The 22087-nt window shown below is 40.6% G+C and overlaps 1 protein-coding gene across 6 annotated transcripts in view; it reads right to left on the minus strand.

Annotated features, from left to right (window-relative positions):
• Positions 1-22087, minus strand: part of NRIP1 (nuclear receptor interacting protein 1) — a 94995-nt gene that overhangs the window by 26236 nt on the left and 46672 nt on the right. The window contains exon 3 of one of the 6 annotated variants that reach the window (XM_039556308.1): positions 16939-17033. The exons of 4 other annotated variants lie outside the window; for them this stretch is intronic. The gene's annotated coding sequence lies outside the window, so the exon portion shown is untranslated. Of the gene's footprint in view, positions 1-5461; positions 5483-16938; positions 17034-22087 lie in introns of those variants that run through there. One more of the 6 variants, XM_019285929.3, reaches the window with a different exon arrangement.

Here is a 22087-nt window from a genome sequence, read left to right on the forward strand (position 1 = left end):
CTCCATCATGCTTAGCTGAATGCTACAAAAACCTTTGACATTGTGACCTCATAAATCTTGGAGAACAGAAGAAATTCTCGTAGGAGCAGGGAACTGTTGGTAAGATACTTCTTCCACCGTTGACTGTACTCTGTCAGCTGTAACTGTGTGCAAGTGTCCACACTTGCAAATTACACAAAACATGCATCTGAACTACCCTTCCATGAAATTATTTTCTCTGGTGAAATGACAGTCACAGGTAGAAAAGCTGAGAAGAAGAAAATGTTTGAAGTTGACTAAGTATTGGGGTTTTTTTTCGATGAAACATACAACCATAATTTAAAAACTTAATAATACCAATAAAAAAATAATCTTGATGTACTCCACCACCAAGCTGCAGAGTATAAGCAACATCCTAAGAACAGAAAGGACTTTCATAGACTTAGCCGTTCACTACATGAATATGGAAATAAAATCCCAAACTATTTTGGATTTGAGTGAACTACGGAATTAAGTTCCATATTTCTAATACATAAACTGAGGTCATTAAAAAAAAACCCACTCACAAGCAAACTAACAAGTAAGAGGCATTTCAGTTACCAAAGACCTATTTCAATCTGACATCTAAATATCTGATGTTAGATGGCTGCTGCTATTTACAGACTGATCATAGTAATTTCACTCCTCCGTTGTTCACCAGGACCTCTCATTACGTGCACTGCGTGGGTCTAAACCATGTTGGAGGCTACTGGGTACTGTCAAAATTGCAAGAAAAAAAAAGAGATTCCACCTTGGAACAAAACAGAACACTTTAGGAACATCCATGAATGTATCACACCAGTGCTTTGGAATATTGCTGCTCTACACATGAGGAACAGCAATGAGGACAGGAGAAGTTTAAGCCACTTGCCAAGTAACACGTGAGCCCCATATCCATTGCAAATGAAGAAAGATTTTCTGAATTTCAGCTGAATTACAAGATATTCTCTCTCTACAATTTGTGGGCATTTTGATTTTTGGTTTTTTTTTCCCCCTACTAGTGAAACAAAACAACAATTGGATACCCTAAACTTAACGAAATAACGGTGCTTACTACTAAAGGAGTAGGAATTGCACACTACAGTAAATGCCTTTCTCTTCCAAAATAAGAAAAATTACTGGCACTCCCATCACCCTCAGATGGAGATGTGTGTCAGTCAAATACAGTCAATATGGGTATTCCACTATACCTGCTGAAACAATGTTCCCTCCAAGAAAACACCAGTACTGAACTAAAGTATCACCATCAGTACTGAACTAAACACGAATGATAGCATTATCGACAAAAATATAATTCCACAAACTTTCCCTATTTCTCAGGGATCTAACATGATGAAGCAGTCTTAATGAGCTGGGCAAGAACATGGATTGGAGCTGCAAAGACCACTGCACAGCAGAAGCTCTTCTGATCTACTGCCCAGTTTCAATCTCTTTCCTAACCAAGAACAATGAAGTCCTTTTTACCCTGAAGCAAGGGTCTCTCATAGCAAAGTATGAATGTCTGTACACATACATAAGCACTTCCTTCCCAAACAGGTCCATTTTTAATTCCTTGCTTTTGAAAGCTTTTAAAACCTGCCTTTTACCAGTCTAATTCAGCTGTAATACACTCGCAGCTCAGAGGGACACAGGGTGTGCATTCATCCCAGGTTACACCAGCAAAAAGGCAGAACTGCAGCAGCCTGTGCCAGCAGCAGGGCAGTGAAGGAACTGATGCTGCAGCTGCCAAGTGACTCCACACACAGAGCTTTTTTTTGCATGTGCTGAACTGCTCGGTGGTTCCCATCCTCTGGAATCCTGAATTACACCAAGCCCGACTGAGCCTCCTCTGCAAATCTCCTAACTAGTAACTAGTAACTCCTAACTAGTAACTAGTAACTAGAACTAAGCCTGCAGAAATGAGTTTGCTCCCCCTTAGTAATCGATATTAGCATTTTTCCTAATGAGCTTGTACAAACTCAAATTCTAGCTTCAAAAGCTGGAAGTTTCCAAACTGACCAAACTCAGTAAATAACTTGGCTCCTATACCTATTCATTTGTAGAACTCACAGATACCTGCCATACTCCGTACTCTTTGCCAGAGTGAGAGAAAAATGGATCAAGCAGTTGCCAGTGACTTAAACATCTAAGTCTGGGAGGAGGGGAGGCATCCAAAACTTCTAATTGCTAATAGTCAGTGCCACCTACAGCTGATGCTGCAGAAACAAAGATCCAAACAAAGAAAAAAAAAAAAAAAAAAGGTATTTGGAACTTTGGAACTTTTAACAAGGTTTTACAAATGGCTTCAGGAGAACAGATTAGACAAAAAATGACTAATAATTTTCATCTATTCTAGACCATTTACCACCATTGCCCTAGGTAAGGCACTAGTATCAAAACAAGGTCCAAATTCTTTACATGATCTTACAACAAAAACATCTAAAAAACACTGAGTTTCAAGTGCGGCTTTCTATTTTCTTATCTTACCACACTCATCTCCTCAAGCAAAATTAATCTTATTTTTATTAACAGCTCCATTTCAACCGTTCAACCTGGCTCTGCTGCTGCAGATGCTTTGTCCAGTGGTCAGGAAAAAGATGCCAGAGTTGTTTCATCAGGCCTTGCAAAATCCTCCCCTGTCACCCCAACAAAGTATCAGCAACACACTTTATTTTCAGGGAAAGTTAACCAACACGATAGACACAATAATTCCCTCCAGAGGTTTCGCAGCAGTCTCAGTTCAGTACACAAGGCCGTTAATTACACAACTGCCTTTAGCATTAGCAGGATTCTGGTAGTGACAGCACTGCTTGAGTTAAGGCTGCCTTCAGTATCTGCACAGAAAATCTATTTACTTGAAGTTACGCAACACCTCCACTTCCTCTCTACTATGGTAGAGCACGTTAACAGAAAGAAAAGCGGTGGAGATGGGGAACAAGCATTTCACAATCTCAAGCAGAGCACAGCCACCCTTCAAAAATAGATCTAATCTGGAATTCACCTCTAAAATCTGCCTAAATTGATAATAACACTCAAGCATCAACTCTTACTTAACACTTGATTAAGTATTTCCAGAGGAAAAGCTGTGTGATACAGCTAACCAATACTGGAATCAACTGCATACCTCCAAAATAAGCAAGAACTGTTTTTAAAATCCAACTTATTTGGGTAAGGTTGTGTTTGGGTTTTCTTCCTCATTTGGTTTCTTCTTCACCACCTCATCCACAATATAGCAGTCTACCCCAGAACAAGCTGTATTCCAAAATTCTCATCAAGATTCTAATGTCATCAGTCATGCTCATTCAGTAAAGTTGGCAGTAAAATTTTTAATTCGGCAGACATCCTTCTACTTTCCATTAAAAAAAAGAAAACAAGGAAAAATCATGGGCTACCGAAGCTGGTATATTTCATGGCACTAAGAAAATCAAGACAAAATGAAAAATAACACATCATCAGTCTTCTTTTAACTATGATCTGCAGAGTCTACCTCATATCTCTAATGATACGCTGAGAATTGACAAAAAACAAAACTAAGCAAAACCCACAACAACTCTCAAAACTGGCTTTTTTTCTACAGAGGAATTATAAGAAGACCCAAGGCAGTCACAGGATTCTTGACTGGTAAAATGTTTTCAAGAACTTGGATTTAATCACATGTCATTCATTTTCTTTTCCTCTGATCATTTATTTAAAGTCATAGGTTGAATTATTTATGAACAAAAGTTAATTGCATTGAAATGCAGTAACAACCTGTATTTACCTAACACTTTCTTCAGAACTCAACCTCCTGTCACTAACTGGTTAAAATCTACAAAAAATGAATTCAGAATTTGAGGTAAGAATTAACCATTTCTATAGCATTACTGAAATTCACTTCCAAAACCTGGTTAAATATGGTGAAGTCCCTGGATCCTCCCATCTGCTGTGTAAATTGTGCAACTGTTTTTAACAACTTCTGGTTTTGTTACAACATGTGTTTATGTTGAAAAAAAGAAAAAGTAATTCAGGGGGAAGAATAGCTTACTCACAAAATATTTGGTTTGAACAAGTAAGTTTTGACTAATTATTTGCAACTAAAGTCATCATATTAGAGTTCAAACAGTCACATCACAAAGCCTCCCGAACTGGAGTTCTTAGAAATTTTCTTAGCTGCCTAAGGATCTCGAAGATCAACAACTTGCATGTATAAGGCTGTATTCACACTCCTTGAAAGGTGTAAAATGTAAGCTCAAGGGTACACCCATATAAATATACCCCGCATCCATAAAGTGTTAATCTTAAGTCAGCAAGGCCATATGACAGAAGTAACTATTACAGTGCATGACTGCTGCTCAGCAGTGAGCATTTTCCAAGTCCCTCATTTCCTTAAAGCAACTCATTTACTTGTCACCTGCCAGGACAAAGAGCAGAGAGAGGATTTCACAAATACCTCTGTGGCTTGTGTGTGGTGATAACACACCAGGAAAAGATGGATTTTCATTTTCTCATCAAGTTATTAGATTAGGTTTACACGCAGATTTAAATGCCCAGGAGGAGTCTGCCACCTGTCCTAAACTTAATTAGTCAGGAATGTCTGCATGACAAGAGCAGATACTTCAGATGTTTTGGAGTGACCACAACCAAACATCCAAATAATCACCACCACAATTTCAGTGATGCCAAGAATGAAGCACTAAGCACAGCCCTCTGTGAAACAGCCTGAGTTTTATTAATGGAGTGCTTCATACTTCCCACACAACTGACATCAGCTGAGCATCTGTAAAACCAGAGAATCAACTATGTAAAGTCTACAACTGGGTTAAGGAAACGAAGAGCCCTAGATTTCCCACTAAAATAAGGGTGCATATTTATGCATTACTAAGAGGGGTGGTGGTGGGGGTGTGTGTGTGTGAGATATGAAGACTCAAATCCTGTAAGACTTTTCCTCAGCTTTGTTCTCGTGCCGTTTATCACAGCATCACATCTAAGATTTGCTGGTTTTTATACCTCCCCTCACCCCCTCACATACCCCCCTCACAAACACGTAGGACCAGCACAGCAGATTGATAACTAGGAAAAAACAACACAGTTTCGCATTTAAAGAGGCAAACACATCCATGTTCAAGTATATTTCATATTTATCATCTTGCTAAAAGCTAAATCAAAACCCCCTTAAAACATTAATTAGAATTTTATCTGTGTAGGTACGTAGCAACTACTGACACTGATGTAACTGAATATAATACAGAGAATTCAGTTAATCTTCTCCTTACGTTGCCATTGGCACATAAATTTGTCTCATTAGCAGGGGCTACTTAGTTCGCTGTAGTAAACAAAGCTGCCGATACGACAGCCTCGCACACTTTTCATTCATTCACGTATTTTTCTTTCCTCAGACTGCTAGCGTGTGTCATAGAAGAGCCGAATGTTAAACATTCCTGGAGTGTCACAATATGTAATACAATAAAACAGATTACAACCATACCTTTCTTTCACAGCAGTGGTGCCAAGCACAGGTACACTGTAGCAATCAATTTGTTCTGCAGACAGTAAGGCTTTCATAGAATACTAATGCAAAATCTCTTTTCTTTCTCCTTCGACTTGACTCCCCAATGCCTGGGTCCCGACCAATACAAGGAGGAGGGCAGAATGTCTTCTGCTGAGATAACCACAACTACTAATCAAGTATACGCGTACAAGGGCACAGGATTAAACCTCCACCAGGCTTGACTCGGGCACCGAGAGCAGCTCAACACATGCACAGCAAGGTCAGAATTAAACACACACGCACGCACGCGCATCTACTTGAGTGAACTAATTTATCACACTTTACCACTGACGGCTTTTTACCTCGGGGGAGTAAAATTACATCCCGGTGAACTGACGAGGTTCAGACACAACAGCTTCCCACAACAAATCAGATCTCTCGGAGAAGGGAACTGGGCTCAGAGGTGAACGCTCCTCTCCCGGCTCCTCAGAACTCCGTGCACACCACGCGTGTCTGCATGTTTGTGAATGTGTCTCTGTGTGTGTGTGTGTGCAGGCTTGTGCACACACGTGTGTGAGATGCAGCACCAGGCATTGGCTAAACCAGAACCACAGCGGCAAAGTTCAAAAACAGGCACTAACTCCCCTTCGAGAGAGTTCTCTTTCAGATTGTATTTATCTTTACCTCTTAACATAATCAATCTATCAAGTCTAATTACTCCAGAAGAAAGCATTTTATTATTGTCTAACATAGCAAATGTCAAACAAGCTGTTCATTTACCTTGAAGTTTATTAGCATAGAAATGCAACATGAAGATGCTCTCAAAACATTGTCACTTGTATTCACAACGTTTTCGAAAACCCACTTAGCAGGTTTTTATTGCCTGGCATAGTTGGATACTGTTTTAGTTCTTAAAATAGGCAGGGCATTATCTTAACTGTATCACCCTTGAGCTGATATAAGACCTTTTCTTTAAATATCCAATTTATATTTAACTTTTCTCTTTGGTTCTCTTTAAATGAACGCTTTTCCGACATTCCAGTCAGCTGTACATACGTGGATACATGTGTTTTCATAAAGGTTCATATATGTGCCTTTGAAGGAGTGAAAAGTGAAACACTGAAATTTCAAAGCAGGGATTTTTCCCCCCATCAAGTTCTGCCCTGTCATGCATCCTTCCTGGCATTTTCCTTCCAGTACAGCCAGATGAACATTTTACCAAAACCATCAAGATGAACCCTACAAATTATCATTGGTGGGGTTTTAAAAACACTGCTTTTGCATGTGATGTGTATTGAGAAGAAAGCACTGCACAAATGCTCCCCTAAGTAACCCCCAAAATAACGCCCGGCACTTTACCTAGGACAAATTAGCAAAATATTTTTGAAATACCAGTGGCTTCACAGAGACACCAGCAAAAAGCAGCGTTAATCAATACTGATGAGCTTGTCCTTGACATACTGACCGTGTCATCGGGCTATTGTCATGTGATACCATGTCATTTCCCCACCTGGCTCATGACCTTGTCCTTTAAATGACCCAAAGCTTCCCTCAAGTAGCAGGAGGCCCCTCCCCGCTGCCTCAGCAAGGTCGAACGGGTCAGCGTGTCCTCATCTATAATCCACCACCATTTGTCAGCAGGGAGGCTGGAGGAGGCAGGCTTGCTACAAGGGGAGAATGCCCAATTAGGCAGCTGTCACACAAAGCATAGGCTGCAAAATTATCCCCTGTCAAAAGAAAGAGCAGCTGCGGGTGCCAATTACAGCAACCTTTCAACCCTTTAGGTACTGGAAACTACACAGAAGTAAATGAAGTACAATTAGTGATAACAAATCGATGAATTAGGACAGTAAATTAGAAATTACTAGCAGGTGAGCTTAGGTCTCCCATAATATTAAGGGCACAGCACACCCCAGGCAAGGGCAGGAATATACAGATTTCACAGAGCACATCAGTTTTTTCTTATCCGTGTCTTCCTTGTGTGGAGCCTGTTTCCCTCTGTCGTTTTCTTCTCACAAGCCAGACAGTGCAGGGAAAGGAAAAAAAAAAAAGGCAGCCCAAAGAGGAAAGAAGTTGTAGCACCCAATCTGCCCTCTTTATCCTGGCAAATGCAGTTTCCTCCTTTCTCAGGAGGACCTCAGAGCCAGCACAATCTCTTTCTAGTAAGTACACTCCATTTGACATTTGCTGCACCACAAGTTCCAACTGAACAACATTTACCCCGGGGAAAAAAAATGAACCAAGAACAAATACAACCAGAAAAATTAAACCCCCTAATAAATTTTATGTCAGTTACTCTTGAAGCACTTAAATCTGAGTTAAGTGCTAGATTTTTGATGAGAGGGGAAGACTAATTTCTCCACATTTCAGTTCTCACACAAATCATGCAGTGGCATCTCTGAGCATATATAGAGCCTAAAGTTTGCAAGCAAAGTTACTACTCCATGATTTTTTTGCCTTTTACACCTTAGTGAAAAACTCACAAGTGGTTTGTTGCCCTATTTTATTAAGCGGACAGCCTGTGAAGTTACTGTGTGCTGGCACCAAAAGGCAGGTCCTACAGACCACAGTAAATCCAGCTTCTCCTCCAGTGCATCAGGTCAACCCTTTAAACAGGCGAGGGCTACCCATGGATACCTGGGGCTCTGCATGCCCAAGGCAACCACAGATGGGTGGTCACCTTACTAGTCCCTGGCATTTACAGAGTAAGAAGCCTAGAAAACAGAATAAGGAAAATAGGAGGATAGGATTAAAAGTATGAATAATTAACATACAGCCACGTCAAACCATGGTCGAGACAGTGGTACCAACACCTTTGTATTTAGGTGCTTTGAGTCAAAGTGACAGTCAAATTAGAAGAACAAAATTCAAATTCCAAGATGCCGTCTCCTCTTCCCAGCCAGCTCACAGTCATTTCAAACTAAGTGAAGTTGCCATTTCTTGTCAATTCTCTCCTTTCATTTCTCATTCCCTAATCCCAAACCCACCTTTAATATGTTCTTATGCCTTGAAACCACGTTGAGCACTGAGGACAGGAGTCCAGATTCCTCCCAGAGGCAGCTCTGAATAATACCTGTATACTTGCACTATAATTCATACATGTACTCACACATGAGTACATATATTTATGCTAATACATTCATCAAAATATGAGATGGAGCAGAAATTAAGCCACTGATCTCCAACAAGCAATTTCCTATAGCTATCTCTTGATCTATAACCACTGAGTATTCCACTGTTTTAAAAAAAATCTTGCTGTCGTAACTCTGATAAGAGACAGGATAATAGAACACTAACTATAAATAGATGTAAAAATGCTCATTTAACAGCAGTTGCAATAATGGCTCATCAAATTTGACATTTTCTTTGAGTAGCATATGGAAACCGTAGAGTACTGAAAGAGTTAATGTGTTTAGAATTCAGTTTCCATCATACTTGGGTGACTATCTCTTTAAATAATTTAAATCCTCTCCATCAACTACAAAGCTGTTTTGAAGCCATTTAGCTTTGTTCTTTACATGTGTTCTAATTAAGAAATGACCTTGTCATCACACACACCAGAAATCCTGGATTATTTCCTGCAGCAAAAATCTACGAAGCCAAAAAAAAAAAAAAAAAAAAAAGACAAAAAGAAAAAAAAATGTATACACTTCTTCCTTTAGTGAGGAACTGAGGAAGTTGTTGGTTGGCTGAATGCTGAAGCAGTTTCACCGCATAATTTTTGTGTGTGTGTGTGTCGTTGAATGTCACAGGGCGGGTTAGCGTGACCTTGAGCTGCATCAGCAGCACAGCAAGGGTCGAGATGCCTGCAGGCGCCCTTGTACTGGATTTGCAAGACAAAAACCTTCAAACTGGCTGAAGGACATCTTAAATCTCTTCAAAGGTTTTCCCGAACTAATCTGGGCTGCTCTTAGCCGGATCTGTGCCAGTGTGAGAGGCAAAATTAAAAACAAGGTCTCTGACAGGATGTTGTCTCCTCTTAACCCTTCCCGTGCAGGCGGCAATGCTGGAGGGACGCTCTCGAATGCACCGAGGGAGGCTCAACCCGCAGCAATTCTTTCATAACCAAATTATGTAAGGCACCACTTACTCGGAACGGGGCTCTTCCTCCCGCCGAGCACCCAGACGGCTCCCTGGCACCGCCAGCCCATCCCTCGCCTCCCCCGCAGCTGGAAATGCCATTTTTCCAGCACTCTGTGGGGACAGACCCAGCTCGCAGGATGCACAGAGGAGCTCGGTGCCTCTGCTCCCTCCACAAATATCCCGGGTGAAGATGCTTTTTCCAAGTGGAAGCAGTAGCACCCACCACAGCATGTTGAGCATGTTAAGGCCAGGCAGGTAAGGAGGAGGGGGGGGTCAGGAACACACAGAGGGTTGCTGTGGCAGGCATCAGACATGTTTTATGAGAAGAAATTAAAAAGTGACCACTTCTCATCCTAACCTGTGATTTCCTTCCCAGTCATCCCAAGCCAAGCAGGAAGCACAGCAGAGGATATTAACATGCGACGGGCCTACCAAGAGTTGGAGAGCATGACTGTACACACAGGGGAAACAAAAACAAATAAACCAACTGCCCAGCCTGCCTGCGACTGCTCATCATCTCACAAGTGACACAGAGGCAGAGATAACCTCTAGGAAAGGCCCTAGGAACACATGGTTACTCTATGAAACCACAAGTTTACCCAATGGATTTAGCAGCGTTATTCAAATACAACTATCGGCATATCGAAGGGATGGGTGCTTTCTCCAGAAGTGTATTTGCACATAGAATCGCCAACTCCACCTCCAGTAAAATTTTGCCAAGTTAGGAGTATGCTTAGTTAGAAAGCAACATGGATCCCCACATCTGAACGAGAAGAAAAAGGCATCACCACCTTCTCCCCGTCTGTTTTAGCGGTGGTATGTTATTGGTCAGATTAAACTGTCAATTTCTACAAGGGGAAAAAAAATAAACACAAATGGGTTAAAATAACCTCAAAGCTTAATCAAAAGGAGCCAGCATCACACTTCAGAATTACCTTTTACTGTTTCTAGGATATCCACCAGGCAAGTCCTTGAGGAGAAAAGGAAGGAGTCACTCGTACCAGCAGAGGGTGTTGTGATTCTTCTCTGCTTGAGCACAGAAGGCTTCGTTTATTCTGGTTTTGTACAGTCATTTTCTAAGCACTATAGTCTGTTACACGGTAACAAAACACATTTAAGTTTACTGAAGAAGGATACAGCTTTGCAGTTATGTCGCAACTGCTATAACACTACCCTTCACCTACCACTAAAATAGATTCACTCCCAAGAACCACAGCTCTTCTCACAAAGCACCCTCCTTGTTAGAAGGCTTTAACAATTTCATGCATTAGTTTTTCAGTAACATCAGTGACCATGCCTTCTGCATCAGCAGAGGAGGAACTTGCACCATACAGATGCTTTTCCACAGGCCTAGGGTTTCCAAGGCATTTGTTACACCTGGACAGAAGGCCACGGTGTTCCCATAGCACCTGGTTGTCAGAAGGACCCCCGAGATTACCCAGAGCAGTCTCAGGGACTGTTCTGCCCCAGAGGCCCCGGCATCTCTGCTCTGCAGCCCCAGGGAAGCAGGAGGCTGGAGGCGGCACACACCTCATGTGCCTTTTCCACCACATCACAGACCCTGGCAAATGGAGACTGATACAACCCACACATGAGGATTCACTGATCTTCCTGCACAAAGGTGTTCTTTTTGCAGCCTTTCAATGACAGGATGCCATCCAGGCAGCCAACTGTGGGGGCTTACAAAAAAAAAAAGGCAAATAAAGTTTAGCCACTTAGCCTATTACACAATGATTGTAGTACTGGGTCCTTGTGCTGTGCTTCCTAGAAAACTTTCCAGTTTACCCCAATTATCAGGAAGAGGGATTAAAAGAGACCAGTAGAAGTAGTTCCCATGTTACATGTTAACCTAGCAGAAAACACTAAAATGAATTTTCATGGTATGACCATGCAACATCTGTGATTTCTTAAGTTTCTCCAATGTGTAACAAGACAAAAATATATTATGGGTTTTCCAAACACCGAGTGTTGTGAAAACCCCCAAAACAAAAACAAAGAACTCCTATTGCAATGTTCCAGCTGAGCAGGGTGACTCAAAGATGCAACAAAAGCTTTCAAGCCACACAGTCGTTGCTGCCAAGTATGGGACACATTGTGTGGCCCTGCCAAAACTAGAAGCCAAAAGCCAAAAATACAAATTAGCAGCTTTCTTCCAGGGGCCACAACAGTTCAGTAAAAACTTTCCAAATCAGGCTGTCCCTAGGAGGTTCAGACAGAAGCGGTGAGTGCAGTTATACAGCACCTGGCCACAACTCCAAGCCTACAGCAGCTCCCAGCACACCCATCCACCCGAACCACAGCCTTTGTGACAATGTCACATCTGTGGAGTTGGACAGTCACTCATTTCTACCCATCCGATGAAAGTGGTCTTTGTGGCTACAATTTCTCACGGGTGGCAAGCTACAGAGTTAGGTAAGCGTGTTCCCTGCCTGTTCCTACCACAGGCATACTCACACCAGCACACACAAGCCCTTTCTATAAAGGGCAGGATAAGCATTTTACAGACCACCCAAATACAGGCTGCCTGCTCAATCTTAATTCTGCCATCTTCTAACTTTTGATTCTGAATACACAACATTCATATTCTTTAAACACAAGAGTTATTTTGCACGCAGTGTACCTCAGTGCAGCAGAGAAAAAGAAGGGGTAAAAATGGCAGAAGTTACTATAACATATTCTCTTTTCACTTGGATGCCGTTATTAAATCAAAAAATATCTGCTAAGGATGCTACTGACAAAAACTTTCTCTTGGGACCATACATCCCATTTGCATTAGCAGAAAAAGCTGAAAAATCATATTGTGACTGACCACATTTCCCAACATTTCTGGCCTAACTTCCCAGCAGTACCCAAAGCAGCCCTTGGTCTGGCAGAAAAATGAAAATTAATGCTACTACAAAATATTAGGTGTATCTACTTTGTAAGAAGCTTTATCAGTAGTGTATTAGTTTTAAGTATGCTTGATATAGCTGGCCTTCTTATACTAGTATGCAATAAATTACTTATACTAGTATAAAATAAATTAATATTATAACTACTACTTGACAGCAACAGGTAAGGGCAAGAAGTACTGAATAATGTAGATTAAAGTGATCAATTACTGTGATCCTTTTCATATTCTCCATATGGAGAACATCTAGAGGAGGGCCACAAGGATGGTGAAGGGTGTGAAGGGGAAGACATATGGGGAGTGGTCTGTTTAGCCTGGAGGAGACTGAGGGGGAGACTTCATTGTGGTCTTCAACATCCTCATGAAGGGAAGAGGAGACGCAGACACTGTGGTGAACAGTGACAGGACCCAAGAGAAGGGCATGAAACTGTATTGGAGAGGTTTAGGTTGGATATTAGAAAAAGGTTCTTCACCCAGAGGATAGTTAGGCACTGGAAGAGGCTCCCCAGGGAAGTGGTCACAACACCAAATCTGAGAGAGCCCAAGAAGCTTTTGGACAACACTCTCAGGCACATCGCTGCATCCAGCTCTGGGGTCCCAGCACAGGAAGAACAGGAACCTGGTGGAGCCAGTCCAGAGGAGGCCACCAAGGTGATCAGAGGGCTGGAGCAGCTCTGCTATGAGGAAAGGCTGAGAGAACTGGGATTGCTCAGCCTGGAGCAGGGAAGGCTTTGGGGTGAACTAATTGCAGCCTTCCAGTACCTGAAGGGAGCCTGCAAGGCGGAGAGAGACTATTTACAAAGGTCTGGAGTGACAGGACAAGGGGCAATGGCTTCAAACTGACAGTAAATACCTTTAGACTAAATAATAGGAAGAAATTCTTCACTGTTGAGGGTGGTGAAGCACTGGAACAGATTTCCCTGAGAAGTTGTGGATACCACATCCCTAGATTGTTCAAGGCCAGGTTGGATGGGGCTCTGAGCTACCTGGTCTAGTGAAAGGTGTCCTTGCTCATGGCAGGGGGGTATAATGAGATGATCTTTAAGATCCCTTCCAGCCCAGGCTGTTCTATGATTCTGTGGTACAAATTAAATAACCTTATTCTGCTGAGATCTCAACTAACACCCAGGCATCTTCCACAACTTGCTAGTAAAGCCGGATGTCTAATTTAGGTCTCCCAACAACTCTCAAATTCTCACCACAGCAATCTCCTGCAGATGTTTTGTCAAATACAGTAACTTCCAAACCTGGCACACCTTTCCAAAAAGTGCATCTCAGAAAAACAAGGCTGATGACCTGCCCAGATAACACCATTCATATTTGGGGGGTTCATTTCCTGCTTCAAGCATCTCAGATACTAACTTAAGGACATTATCAACACTTCATACTACGTACACTCACAAATATGTCCTATTCTAATATTTAACTTGTGTCCTGATCATGAATTACACGAGCATTTGCAGAAGAATAAGGACTGTATCTGTGTTTAAGACTGTATTTTGCTGAATCAGGACCCTGAACCTTAATGCAGGTTTTTCTCACTGCTGTGCCAGTTTATTTTATTCAGTACAAAGCCACCAACAGCCTTTGAGTTCTTCTGCTCAAGGTCATTTTTAACATTCACAAGCACAGCTTTTTGGCTGTCTGCACAGCACAGAATTTTTTTTAAAGTGCATCTCAGAGCAAAGTGATGTCTGGAAACATCTTTAAATAGTGAAAACCACCCTTTAAAGTTGCCTTAATCAGTTGCCTGTTAATAATTCTACTTGGCTACCTTTAATACCACAGGCTCTAATTTCGTCTCCATTTCTGCACCCACCCATATCTGGAAGGTATAAACATGATATAAAATCAGTTTCAACTTCTGCAATCTCAACGTCTAAGCTACACCTCCCACTCTTAGCCTTTGAAGGCATCCAGTACAGAATCAGGTCCTTGAGCTCCTTCCCCTGTTCCGCCAGACACAACATTTTCTAAATTTGCACTTAAAAGGGGGGGGTAGGGTGGGGAGCTACCTACATTCAACAATAATTTGCAATATTAAAAAAAAAAAAATTCAGAAGTTTGTTTATATTATGTTTTATAAAGTTAAACACAATTCCTTATTCCTCAGTCATCTTCTTTCATCACCCCAACTAACCTCCTTAAGCTTCTGTATCACTTCTTTCTTCTTATAATTAAGGATGTGGGATTGAAGGGGGTAATATAAGGAAGCACTTATTTTATTTACAGTTCTCATTGTGCTGTATTAAATATTATTCGTATTTTGTCAGCACCTGACTGATGAAGAAATATCACAAGCCTAAGAAATGAAGACAACAGTATGTTTTGGGTTTTTTTAAAACAAATATGTCAGTCTCTGCATCACCACTGAAACGCTACATTGCCAATGTTCACCTTCAAATACTCATTTAAATACTCTTACTTTGTCTGTGCAAATCTCAGTACAAAGCAAGAAGCAGCATACTGATTACAGAAAATACAGCTAGCCATGAAAATTGAAAAGATGGAAGTGTCTGGCAGGCAGGCATGTGTTGTATACATGTTTTGTATACACTGCATTTCCACATGTGCACATCTACACTAGACATGAACACCTCATCCTGGTACCCCAGGCCATTGAGAAGAGAATTAAGAAGCTGACAACCAGATAAGCCCAACAGAAGAGTGAATTACACTTGTAGGGTTCCAGCCATGATCACACTGTAATACTGTTTTCTGTGTGTCCAACAAAATAGCTGAAGCCAACAGCAGTCAGCAGCGATTCCTGGTTAAGTGTATTCGCGTGCTCAGTTGCCAACAGCACTTCCTTCTCCAAAACAGGCTTCATTAATCCCCAGGTCGTGCAGTGCCTCAAACTCTCTTGCTCTCCAGCTACCAAGGGTGTCAGAAAGCCGCCCATAGCAAGTGTTCTCTTGCCATTTTGTTATTTCATTTTACAACAGTCTCAATGTAGAATTACAGGTGTTTTTGTGCTGTACTCAAGCCAGAGATTCCCACTTTACTGCACACATCTAAATTCACAACATATTAGGTGCTCTTTTTTTTTCTTTTAGCCTTAAAAATCCAATTGGTTATGAATCTCTAATACATTTATAAGTTTCAGGACTCTTGACTATTTCTTAGCATTGAACTCAAAAGTGGTATCAAATCTCATATTAAAGTTAACAGAAACTTTAGTAGAAGGAAGTGAGATTTATCCTGTTCCTAGTCAAGCCATAAGCTTAAGTAAGGACCACTTCCTCATTTACTTAAGAACCAGTAGCGTTTTAAAATAAATAGTAACAGAAATAACAAAAAGTAATGGAAAAAGAGTTCCTAGGCAATTATCCTGAACTGCTCCCCTCCCTTTCTCAGAAACACTAGATAGATTCTTTTAGAAACAAAGCCTTTGATCTGTCTTGTAGCAAACATAACCCCTCAACCCAAACACAATGCCTCTATAAAATGAATACACAACAGCTCCACACTCTCAGCAATTTTTTTGAACTACAGCAAGTTTTGCCAAACTACTGGCTTAGGAAAACACAGAGCACACTAAAATTGTTCTGCTTTTTCAGAAGACACATCAGGTTTCTGTTTAGTGCATACAACAAAACGTAAGTCCAGTTTCTCAAGGTGTGCAATGGTCCATTCAAGTTTGTCTAACTCTTAGTACTTTGCCAATAGTACAATTGTTACCACCACCACCCCCAGGCTGGCTGATTTAAAGAATCAGAAATATGAATTAAAGAATCAGAAATATGAAGCTTTCACAACTTTTTAAATGCACCCAGAGATTTCAAAACATTTACAAAACCCCTGTCACTTTTCAATTATTTTCATTTACGGATGACTAACAGTATGTCTGTGCCAAACACAGACATAAAACGCATTCTTCAAGAGGCATGAATATACATAAAAACACAGATTTGCCAAATTAAAATACTGTGAGAACAACTATTTACCTCAAACAAAAACAAAAAACAACTTAAAATTAGTCAGCTTTCCAAACTTTCATTAACATCACAAAAATTGTTTGAGTTATTAGAAATGTACATAATCATAAAAAACAACATTATTCCATTGTTTCATCTTTCCTGCTGTACAAGTGAACCACAATTGAGAAACCATGGATAAGCAGAAATGCAGCATTGGGAGAAGGCAAACAGAGTACAAACTTGAAAAAGATAAAGAAGATGCAGTGTTACTACTCTAAATAAAACTTACATAATTTATAAAATAGTTGCATAGATAAATATCAGATGTCCTCCTACAGGTTGTCTTAACTGTGGGGTTAATGGATCAGCCATAAAGAAAATTGACACGAAACTCTAAACCTTTCCTCCTTGCTATGTTTATGTGTTAGTACCAACAAGCATCAAACACAGCATCAACAACAAAGTACTATCCACATAAAATAAAAGAACCCAGTCTATTTGCTCACAAGAGCAAAACAAACATTACAGTACTCTCCAAAAGCATAAGATGAACAACAAAAACAACTGTACATAGAGTTCACCTCCACAGATGGCTCTATGTTGTGTGTCTCCACATCACCCAAAGGATCTCCCATGCTCATGAGGCAGCCTTCTCCTCTCATCTGTCACACTGACACTGGGAATGTAAAGAACAGAAAAGAAATGTATATGGGAAGAACCACACGGAAAATTTCCTTCCCTTAATTCTTTTCTTATGTATGAAGTTTTCCACAGGAAGAGAAATTTGGGTATGGAATATTCATGCTCACTACCACCTGACATCAAGGTTCATTTCTCTCTGAAAGAGTCTCCAAAGGATAATAAAGCAAAAGCCTGAACACTTGCAAGAAGCATGTAACAATGCAGAGAGGCAGTAAAGATTACTCCCGCCCTGAGCAAAGGGAATAAATAGATAATCATGGAAAAGAAACTACTAAGATCTTCCAAAAGCCTGCTACTTAAGAACACAGGAAGAACCTGGTCTTTCAACGTTAACAGCCATCAACATCTAACATACATCTTTCAGAGCAAGCTCAAGTCATATAAATTCATATAAACCTTTTCTTTTTTGTGATCCAAACCAGAATGCCCGAGCTGCAGCCTGCTGGCCAGATCCAATCCACTGCAACAATTCATCTGGCCAGCTGCCCACTCCTTGCTGTCCTCCCCAATGGCTAATTAGATATAGGAAGGAAGCAGGCAAGGGCTTGGGGAATTGCCCTCACATCTGATTTCCCACCACTATGTTTCATAAGCACCTGCAGCCTCTGCTCCATCAAAAAACAGGGCGGAAATTACCACATGTAGTGATGGTGTTCATGTAACTCCATATGCCTGTTAATAAATGTGAATTTTGCTCCATGTCTGCTAGCACTACCAGCCCTGTGTCAGCACAGCTGCGGGTTGCCCATACATTTCTGTTACAACACTGTACACACCCTACCACAGTTGTCCACACCTCTACACACATTGTCATCTGCAGTCCAGACCCTGTGCCACCAATGCAGCTCCCTGGAAAAGCTGGACGCTAGTTCTCCAAACCAAAAGGCTTCACACCAATCCAGGCAAGAAATGTCTTGAACTGGGGTGAGTTTCTCCCAGAACAAGCCCAGCTCACAGAGGAAGGCTCTCCGTGCTCCCCGAGTAACATCCAGTTCTAAGCTGAGAGTGACTGCTAGCTGCCACCACAACTCCATCAGGGCATGCATACTAATGCTCTTGGACTGTTGCCATATCATCCATATATGCTTTATTACAGCTCATCTCCTTAATGTGCAAGACATTTATCTTTGATTCTTTCAAAATGAGAAAGAAAAAAAAAATCCTGATACTGTAGAACTTGTTTTAGTACTGTTCAGACCATTTAAACTGGGTCACTGTAAGCTCTTCAAGCAGATGTTTCTTTGTCATCACATACAAGTAACAGCACCAAGTCATTTTTTGCCTTATTAACAAACTTTTCTGGATTGTAAGGGCTAGAATTTTTAATAATGATCAGGTAAGCTTCTAGCCACAGTTTTTCCATTTATCAGCAGGAAATTTCAACACTAAAAATACAGAAAGAGCAGGTTAATCAAATGAATCAAACTACCAGCCTCAATACTAGCCAGTCATGGGGGGGGGGGGAACGACAGATGGGTGACGGGACAAACACAGAACTTGCAAAATTGAGTCCACAAATTCAAAGGCAGATCAATGACCATGACGGACACAGAAAAATAAGTAGATCTCAAAGACACCAGTCAACCATGCTCAGAAATATGAAGCTCTTCCCATTCCTTAGGTACACAGTGAGATCAAGGAATGCAACTGAGAAATAGCATCATTTCAACAGCAATGCAGTCTCACTGATATGTGCATTTGGAACAAAGGTACTGGACTAGATTATGTTATTTTAAAATAGTGAAACTCTTTCCCAATACCGTTTTATTTCAAGGATGAACTGCATGACATGTCCTGCAAAAACATGACCTGTCCTACAAACCTGAGAATTAGTGGTGTGGAAAAAGAAGAAAACAAACCAAACCAACATACTTGAAATGCATACTTTAATTAACTTGACCAATTATTCATAAAAATTTACCAACCCACCTGAAAACAGGATTTGCTAGTTTTTCATAATGATAAAGAACATTCTCTGGTCCTGCTCCCCCCAGCTTGTTGCCAAAAAATGTATAGCACAAAACATCCCCACACTCTTTAAAAAAAATTTTAGACGTTTAACAAGCAATGACTGTAACTTGCAGAACTACAGGCTCTGTAAAAGATTTTACCCCTTTAGTCAGATATAAGACATCTTAACTCTAGTTCTGTGGATGTAAACAAAAACACTGAGTAGACAGTCTTCTACTCTCAAAATAGGATTCATTTAAGAAAGAAAGTGCTCTTGGCAGTTGTTACCTTGGGAGGGAAGCTATGCCAGATGATGAAGCTGCTTCCCGTGGAGGCTGGCAGGTAAGAGGTGAGCCCTGGGACCTGCTGGTCCCCCCTCCAGAGCAGCCACTAGTACAGCTGAGCACGCAGGCCACTTCTTTCTCTCATGGCAGCCAAAGAGAACAGCAGAAGCCAAACTGCAGAGTTACAGTTCTCCACCAAGTTTTGTCTCACTTAACAAAACTTTTGCAATAGGCATGCACAGTTGCAAAACCCCCAAAGAAACTCAAGACTTTTGCCACGCCAAACTTGGCTTTTCATCACTGAATTTTTCTTTTGTTTTTTCCCACAAGTTTATGGAAAAAACTTTGTCTAGGAGAAGGTAAGAGAGGGAGGATATTTTAAATAATCCACACTAAATTTTAAAAAACCCCAAAAGTGGATGGATATAGATTTCGAGGGCAAACTGGAAAAATTACTGGTTCTCCTTTATGGTCTAAAGAATGATGAAACGTCAACAAAACACAAAAAAGGTGATATGTGACCTCAGACATTTGTAATAAAGAGTTTAAAGTACCTATGTTGATTTCTCATCAAGAGAGATGACATTATGAAATGACAGATTTTCAAAGTACTGACTGAAAACACATTAAATAGATCAGTCCTGCAGAAGTATTTAATGCTAAGGGTGGTAGAATGAATGACTGCAGGTGGTGACTGAAACAGAACGTTTGCAGAAGTTCAAGAAAGACCAAAGTTAGTTTCCAAGTTAATGATGGAGCAGTAGCTTCAAATACAGTCACTTTGCTTTTTGTTCATGCAAGGTAAATCTTATTACTACATGCCATCATTTTAGTGCGCCTTCTAAGTCTTTAATATTGTACACCATTTGCCTTTTTTAATAAAGTAGGTTGTACATCCATTTCATTAAGATGTAACAGTGATTAATCTCAAGTAGGAAACACTGACACCATACCAAACGTGCAGCACTCATACATGGATCAGACTGGCCTTCACAAAAATCATATTTTGTATGGATTCAAGCCACCTCAGACCTCAGATATGAGTGAAAGGCATTCTGAGAAGGATGAGCCCTGGTACTACAGCTCCCCCAAGCTGAATCCCACATACCCAGCCAAGTCTGATGTCTTTCCCACCTCATTTTCCCTCCCTCTGTTACACAAGAGGAATCATTACAAAGTCCAAGGCTGTGAGACTATTTTAGCATTAATCTGTGCCTGCAAGACAACATGAACACAGACATCCAGGGCTATGCTGGGCTTGGGCACTGTCAGAAGTTTGTCCTAAACTCTCAAAACACTTGATGTTGCTTCTATCATTTTCAAGACCTGACTGAAGAATATCTCTTTGAATATGCCTTGAAAGAGATGCAGAGGATATACAGCAAAGTAAACACTGCTTAGGGATAAGGCATAAATAAAGAAAAAAAAAATTTTAAGAAGAAACAACCCAAGAAAAAGCACCCAGCCCAGATTTAAAAGGAAAAAATGGCAAGGATTCAGAAAAAAAACCAAAAAACCCAACCCAGACAAAAAACATCAAGAGAGCCCATCATCCCAAACAAATAAAATAAGTAATAACAAAATGAAAAGCAGAGAGATTAAGAACTAAAAAAGTAAATCAGATTTAAGCCAGATACTTTTGGTCAGTCATGTTATATTATTTCCTACATTTCAATCAGCACGCACACACTCACCCAAATAAACTGCATCTTAATCCACATCAACTTGGTTTTGCTACTCAGCTCCAGATTACACCCTTGTCCTTCCCAGAACGGAGAGATTTTGTTAGGGTTTGGTCATACAGCCTGGCTCATCACTCTGTGCACTTTTTGGATCAACAGAGGCACCTCCTCTCAAACCTCTCCAACCTCCCCCGGAAGCATCTTCTTCAAACTCTTCAAAGTCAGTGCGCCTGGGTCACTCACAGCCCCAGTACAAGAGCAATTCCTCAGTGGTTGTAGGCCAGAAAACACACATGAGGATGGGGAGAAGACTTGTGGAGGGCAGGGGAGCAGGAAACAGGGAAAAAAAATACTGGAAGAAAAAAAGGAGGGCAAAAAGAAAAGTGGTATTTCCAAATATGAAGTGCCAATTAGGGAGGGGAAAAAAAAGTGAGAACCACCTCTTTCAAAATATAACTTTAAGATTTAAAATACATTAAAGGTGAAGAATCAGCCTTACTAGTCAATTAGCTATAGATTTGCTGGGTATGAATTCAGCTGCTAGTATTGCCTGAGCTTTCTCCACCCCCACCCTCCTCCCCCCAATCACTGTTTCATTGTGAAAGAATTTAATTATTATTTTCATTACCAGATGCATACATTATAAAATGAGCCTGCACAGAGACAATGAGCCCTTTAAGAAAGTAGGTGTAATAATGAGAATGATATGTTTACATTTTTCTGCAATAAAAATGAAGACATTCTCAACAAGGCTACTTTTTAAAATATACTTGAATAAAATAATTCATAATAGTCATAACACTAAACGTGACACTCCTCCTTTTCTTAAAAAAGGATTAGTCCAGTGCCTTGAATTTTAAAGCAACTTAAAATCAAATTAAAACAGGAGTTTTATTAACTTCTCTATCAAAAACTTCCAGAAAAATTTAACTTGAACACATTTCACAATGATGAAATAGTAAAGCTTTTCTGCTTTGTTCTTGAAAAAAAAAGTAATAATAATAAAAAAAATCTGTTCCAGAGACATCAATTATACTGCATACTCAAGGAAAGAATACTGCAGCCACCACATAATATGCTGGTATTCCAAATACACCACCAAAAAATTCAAG

The sequence above is a fragment of the Corvus cornix genome, chromosome 1, assembly GCF_000738735.6.
Source record: "Corvus cornix cornix isolate S_Up_H32 chromosome 1, ASM73873v5, whole genome shotgun sequence".
Classification (NCBI taxonomy): Eukaryota; Metazoa; Chordata; class Aves; order Passeriformes; family Corvidae; genus Corvus; species Corvus cornix.